Source organism: Microcaecilia unicolor, chromosome 9 (genome assembly GCF_901765095.1).
Source record: "Microcaecilia unicolor chromosome 9, aMicUni1.1, whole genome shotgun sequence".
NCBI lineage: Eukaryota > Metazoa > Chordata > Amphibia > Gymnophiona > Siphonopidae > Microcaecilia > Microcaecilia unicolor.
In genome coordinates, this window is record NC_044039.1 from 153,007,991 (window position 1) to 153,015,236 (window position 7,246).

The window sequence follows — 7,246 nt, forward strand, 5'->3', positions numbered from 1 at the left end:
GTGCATGGATTTGTCATGTGCTAAGGCCCCTTTTACTGAAATGGCAGTATGGCAGTGTGGCCATTTCCTGGGGAGCCCTTACCGCTTAGGAGGTGCTAAGTACTACTACTACTACTACTATTTAGCATTTCTATAGCACTACAAGGCGTATGCAGCGCTGCACAAACATAGAAGAAAGACAGTCCTTGCTCAAAGAGTTTACAATCTAATAGACAAAAAATAAAGTAAGCAAATCAAATCAATTAATGTGTACAGGAAGGAGGAGAGGAGGGTAGGTGGAGGCGAGTGGTTACAAGTCAAAAGCAATGTTAAAGAGGTGGGCGTTCAGTCTAGATTTAAAGATGGCCAAGAATGGGGCAAGACGTAGGGGCTCAGGAAGTTTATTCCAGGCGTAGGATGCAGCGAGACAGAAGGCGCGAAGTCTGAGGTTGGCAGTAGTGGAGAAGGGAACAGATAAGAAGGATTTATCCATGGAGCAGAGTGCACAGGAAGGGGTGTAGGGAAGGACGAGTGTGGAGAGATACTGGGGAGCAGCAGAGTGAGTACATTTATAGGTTAGTAGAAGAAGTTTGAACAGGATGCAAAAACGGATAGGGAGCCAGTGAAGCGACTTGAGGAGAGGGGTAGTATGAGTAAAGCAACCCTGGCGGAAGACGAGACGGGCAGCAGAGTTTTGAACTGATTGGAGAGGAGAGAGGTGACTAAGTGAGAGGCCAGCAAGAAGCAGATTGCAGTAGTCTAAACGAGAGGTGACAAGGGTGTTGATGAGGGTTTTGGTAGAGTGCTTGGAAAGAAAGGGACGGATTTTATGGATGTTGTAAAGAAAGAAACGACAGGTCTTGGCGATCTGCTGGATATGAGCAGAGAAGGAGAGAGAAGAGTCAAAGATGACCCCAAGGTTTCGAGCTGAGGAGACAGGGAAAATGAGAGAGCCATCAACAGAAATAGAAAATGGGGGGAGTGGGGAGGTGGGTTTGGGGCGAAAAATGAGAAGCTCGGTTTTGGTCATGTTTAATTTCAGGTGGCATTGAGACATCCAGACAGCAATGTCAGACAAGCACGCTGAAACTTTGGTTTGGATGCAAGGTGAGATATCAGGGGTAGAAAGGTAGATTTGGGAGTCATCAGCATAGAGATGGTAGGAAAAGCCATGGGATGAGATTAATGAACCAAGGGAAGAAGTGTAGATAGAAAAGAGGAGGGGACCAAGAACAGAACCCTGAGGTACGCCGACAGGCAGAGGGATAGAAGTAGAAGAGGATCCACCAGAGTGAACACTAAAGGTGCGGAGGGAGAGGTAGGAAGAGAACCAGGTAAGGACAGAGCCCTGGAATCCAAGTGAGGACAGGGTATTGAGGAGTATGCTGTGATCGACAGTGTCAAAAGCAGCGGAAAGATCAAGAAGAATGAGGATGGAATAGAGACCTCTGGATTTAGCCAGTAATAGGTCATTGGAGACTTTAGTAAGTGCAGTTTCAGTTGAGTGGAGAGGGCGAAAACCAGATTGTAGTGGGTCAAGAATAGCATGTGAGGAGAGAAAATCAAGGCAGCGGTGGTGAACAGCACGCTCAAGTAATTTGGAGAGAAAAGGGAGGAGGGAGATGGGTCGGTAATTAGAGGGACAAGTAGGGTCGAGTGAAGGCTTCTTAAGGAGAGGTGTGACCACAGCATGTTTAAAGGCAGTAGGGACAGTTGCAGTGGAAAGTGAGAGGTTGAGAATGTGACAGATAAACGGAATAAGAGCAGGCGAGATGGCATTAAGAAGGTGGGTGGGAATGGGATCAGAGGAACAGGTGGTACATTTTGAGGAAGAAAGGAGAAGTGTAGTTTCCTCTATAGTAACTTCAGGAAAGGAGGAAAAGGAATGAGGGGAACGGACTAGTGGAGGGAGAGATGGCAAGGTACAGAATTCAAGGTTTATCTTTTGAACCTTGTCGTGAAAGAATTCAGCAAGGGTCTGAGGAGATAATGAAGGGGGAGTTGGGGGAGGGGGCACCTTGAGGAGAGAGTTCAATGTGGTGAAGAGAAGTCGAGGGTTAGAGCCAAGAGAGTTGGTCAGTTGGATATAATAATCCTGTTTGACGTGTAAAAGAGTAGATTGGAAGGAGGTCAGTATGAACTTAAAGTGTAAGAAATCAGCAAGGGCCCGAGATTTCTGCGAGAGGCGTTCGGCGGATCGGGTACAGGAACGTAGGTAGCGGATATTAGAAGTCAGCCAAGGTTGGGGTTTTGTACGCCTTATAGGCGGGTCATCAAAGGTGCAAGAGTGTCTAAGGCAGAGGATAGAGTATTGTTGTAAGAAGAAACAACCTCGTTGACAGACGTGGATGGTGCCACAGTAGAGAGGAGGTTTGAAACATGGGAGGATAGAGATGAAGGGTCAATATCGTGAAGATTCCTAGATAAATTAGATAAGATAGGACGGGACTAGGAGGGAGGAGATTTAAGTGTGAAAGTTATAAGATGGTGATCAGAGAGGGGAAGATCAGAGGCAAGGAAACTAGAGGGTGAACAGTTGGAGAAGAAGATGAGATCAAGACAGTGACCATTTTGATGAGTGGGGGAGGTGGAGCATAGTTGGAGATTAAAGGAGGATGTTAAAGCGAGTAACTTGGAAATATAAGAGTTGGAAGGATCATTAGCAGGAATATTAAAGTCACCAAGTATGAGAGAGGAGGAGGAAGAAGGATCATGGAAGAAGGCAAGCCAGGCATCAAAGTCACTGAGAAAGGATGAAAGGGACTTATCAGGGGGACGATAAATGACCGCTATTCGAAAAGGCAGAGGAGAGAAAAGGTGGATAGAGTGGACTTCAAAGGAGGAAAAACAGTGAGATTGAGGTGGAAGAAGGGGTTGAAATCTGGAGTAGGGAGAGAGAAGTAGTCTAACATCGCCCCCGCAACCAGCAGTGCGAGGAGTATGTGAAAAAAGATAACCACCATGGCAGAGGGCTGCAACTGAAGCAGAGTCATCAGGGCAGAGCCAGGTTTCTGTTATGGTGAGCAGATGGATGTGACGCGAGATAAAGAGGTCTTGAATATAGGGGAGTTTGTTACAGATAGAGCGGGCATTCCATAGGGCGCAAGAGAAGGGCAGAAAAGAGGAGGGGAGTAGAGGAATAGAGATGAGGTTAGAGAGGTCGCGGTGAGATCTGTAGAGTTGGGATAATAGTTGGTGAGGAGGGCCAGGATTGGGATTGATGTCACCGGCTGAAAGTAAGAGAAGGAGTAAAAGAGAGCGGAGGAGAGTAGGAGAGGTGTGGCCACGAAGGCGTCGAAGGCGAGAGGTATTTAGGTGGAATGGGGAAGGCAAAATGGAGGGAAGAAAGAGATGGAGATTAAAAGCCAAGAGGGAGGAAGAGGGTAGGAGAGAATGTGAGGTGATGAAGTCGATGGATGGGCAGTGAGTTCCTGTAGTGGAGAGAGGTAGGGGATGAGGGAAAAGATTAGGAAGGGACAGGGCTAGGAAGAGAATGTGAATAGGGGGCCATAAACGACTGAGGTACTTTAGCAACTGGGAAGAAGATTAGATATAAAGAGAAAAGTGGCACCTAGAGCGGAGGCCCTGAGTGGATCGGAGTGGACCTGGGTGTCACCCCGGAGAAGGCTGTAAGGATATGCAGATGTCCTGCAAGTCCTCCACAGCACCTGAAAGGCAGCCGGTGGTAGAGCTGGGCACCTCTCAGCTGAGGAAAGGCTTACCAGGGGTTAGGCCGAAGCCAGCATTCCTCCCCCTGAGGGTCGCCTGATCCTAGCCAAAAAGCACCTGGAAACTCTGTGCACTTGGAGCGAGGGCCCTGGGAAGATCGGGGTGGACCTGGAGTCACCCCAGAGAAGGCTGTAAGGATATGCAGATGAGCTGCAAGTCCTCCACAGCACCTGAAAGGCAGCCGGTGGTAGAGCTGGGCACCTCTCAGCTGAGGAAAGGCTTACCAGGGGTTAGGCTGAAGCCAGCATTCCTCCCTCTGAGGGTCGCCTGATCCTACGCTAACCTGGTGATAACTGGGCTACGTGTGGTGCTGCCCAATTACCACCAGATAAGCAATTTCACATTGCACTTCAAATGGCGCATGGTGGGGGCAGCACTATCGCCAGCTCCCGTGGTAGGCTGGCGGTACTGTCAGATTGGTGCACGTCAATGCCGCAGTAGCTCTACCGCTGCATTGTAAAAGAGTCCCTAAATGTTTCATAAAATGTTGCTGTGAAGCTGACAACCCCCGGTGCCTTTTCTGCCTTCAATTCGTTAATAGTAGTCAAAGGTTCAGCTGAAGAAATGGGCCTATCTAACTATTAGCTCTCTTGCGCCTTTACTGTTGAGAGGGTGACCCTAAGAAATCTCTCCTCAGAGGCTACCTTTTCTGGAGTATTTAATTCCTATCTCTAATCTGCTTGTCCTGACTCATATCCATTCCTTGTTTGTCCTTAATTGTTAGAATATAATTGTTTGTAAAATTTTGCACATTTAGGGGCCCTTTTACTAAGCCGCGTAAGGCTCTGCGCGCGCCCAACATGCGCCAAAATGGAGTTACCAACCGGCTACTGTGTGGCTCTTGCAGTAACTTCATTTTTGGCACGTGTCCAAACATTTTCATCCGTGTGTATCAGATGCACGCCAAGCGGCATTTGGCGCGCATAGGTTATTACCACCCGGTTACCATGTGAGACTTTACTGCTAGGTGGTCAATGGCTGGCAGTAAGGTCACGGACCCAAAATGGGTGCACAGCAATTTTAATTTTGTCTCACGTCCATTTTCAGCAAAAATTTAAAAAAGGGCTTTTTTACAGGTGCGCTGAAAAATGGATTGAAACGCACCCAAAACCCACGCCTACACTACCGCAAGCCATTTTTCAGTTCACCTTAGTAAAAGGACCCCTTAACCTGCTGGCTCTGATGTCCTGTTCAAAGTATAAAGATTTTAGTTGCTTTATTTCACCTTATAGTTAGCTAAAATTAGCTGGTTCACGTAACCTGCTCTGGGAGATTTTGAATTTTGACCTCCTTGATTATTGTACCCTGTAGTTGAACTGCTCTTTGCTTTACTGACATAGTACTAAATTATTTCTTTTTAAATCTTCTATTTTTTATATCAATAACATTTATTTTGATATAAAGAATACCCCCCCTAGAGCCTCCTTCATTTGCACATAAAATTCATCTCCTTGTTTATAAGCTTTGTGTTGATATGTCATATTGAAAGAAATCAGGCTCTCTGGTACTGTTGCAGTGAAATTGCACCCAATCTATCTCTTTATGCATCAAAGGACAGTTTTACTGTTCTGTTGGGATCATAACATTTTAAATAGGTTCTTTTGTGGGAAAATCTATTAGGCTGTTCCATTTTAGCTGTACTTCTGGGTCCACTGGCAGTCATTTCTCTCCTCTGTAGGAGTTCTCAGGACTGGAAAGTGAGGTACAAATTTACCCCTGAAACTCTTTATTTGAAGGCATATTTGTTGGTCTATATTTTTCTTTGGGTTTGGCATTTTATTGACAAATTGGACTTTTGCAGTGTCACACTGTAACCATCCTAGTGAAAGTTTATCTTTCCGTTACCTGAGTTCCAGCAACCTAAAGTGACATTTATCAATGTTTAGCTTGAAAGTTCAAAGTCATTTTTCTTTCATCCTGGAACATTTGGTATAGTGTATAATCAATTTCAATCTATTTTTATTCTAGAGACCATGACATCATCTGAAAACACTTCCAGCTCATCTAAACAGTAACACACACTCTACATTGCTATTCAAAATCCTCAAAATTTTGAAGTATAGAACAGTGGTCAACAATGGTTATTGGATACATGCCAAATAAAAGTTTAGTCCTACTTTTCCACGAGTGTCTGTGTGTGTGCATGTAAGTCATTACGTGTAACATAGTAAATGACGGCAGATAAAGACCTGCACGGTCCACCCAGTCCGCCTAACAAGACAAACTCATTCCACGTGGCACGCGATACTCTATATGAAAATAAGTGCAAACGCAGTCCCCCACTACCAGAAATTATACAGTCGAGTTTCCCGCATGTGGGGAAATCACAGGGGTCAGCACAGCCTGAGTGCAATGGCCGTACCTCACCCTGGGAGCGCCACCTTCTGGATCACGGACCAATCTCCCCTGCCAGGTAAGTAAAATGCTTTGGTCTCAGGAAGAGGGAAAAAGAAGGGTCAAAGAGGATTTTTTCTTTCAGCATCTGGGGCTGGGAAGGAAAAATGTTCTGCTCACAGAATTCTGAGTCCTGCCTTGGAATGTTGCTCCGTTGCATTATATTACAATTGCACAATTACAATTGTCAGGTTCTGCAGGCCAGTTCTGTGGATCTCACAATGCACACAATCTGTAAAACCAATCTATGAAGATAGAAAGTGCTCCCTCACACTTGTTTCCACTGTGCCATGGTATAATAATCTGGCAGGTGAAGCAATATGTTTGCAATATGCTCACATGCCATCCTGTGGCAAAGATGCTGGGAATTGCCAGCTCCTCTGTGGGGGTATCTAATTGTAAATATTCTCAATATCTCAAACAGACTAAACAGAAATTTAATCCTGGAGAGAATTGTACTTGAATAGGATATTGTTATTGTCTGTTTTAAATTAGCTGAATTATCCATGGTGTTCCAGAAATCAGTCTGCCTGTTTTTTTTTTTTTACAAAGTGGGTTTAGGTTTAGGTTTAAGTTTATTTACCCAAGATGGGGAGCAAGTAACTCACATAAAAGTACACCCACAAAAATGTTAAGAACTGCCATCTAGTTCTAAACACTGCCTACAAGTCTGTACAAGAGTGTTAGTTTAAAAGAGTCATAGTAAAATATTAAGGGGTCCTTTTACAAAGGCACACTGAAAAATGGCTTGTGGTAGTGTAGGCGTGGGTTTTGGGTGCACACCGATCCATTTTTCAGCGTGCCTGTAAAAATTTCCTTTTTAAAATTTTTGATGAATATGGACGTGCAGCAAAATGAAAATTGTTGTGCGTCCATTTTGGGTCTGAGACCTTACTGCCAGCCATTGACCTAGCAGTAAAGACTCACGCGGTAACCGAGTGGTAATGACCTACATGCGCCAAATGCTACTTGGTGCGTATCTTTTACACACACTCGGAAATAAAAAATATTTTTCGACTCTGCATATTGGACACATGCCAGAAATGAAATTACCGCAAGAGCCATGTGGTAGTCGGCCGGTAACTCCATTTTGGCGTATGTTGGGCGGGCTTAGATGCTTATGTGGCTTAGTAAAAGGGCCCAT

At 45.2% G+C, this 7,246-nt stretch overlaps 1 non-coding gene across 1 annotated transcript; it reads right to left on the reverse strand.

The window, feature by feature from the left end:
- Positions 1-5,962: 5,962 nt before the first annotated feature.
- LOC115478260 lies at positions 5,963-6,129 on the reverse strand. The gene has a single exon (XR_003943480.1). It is a non-coding gene; the product is annotated as a U1 spliceosomal RNA (small nuclear RNA).
- Between the last annotated feature and the right edge of the window lie 1,117 nt (positions 6,130-7,246).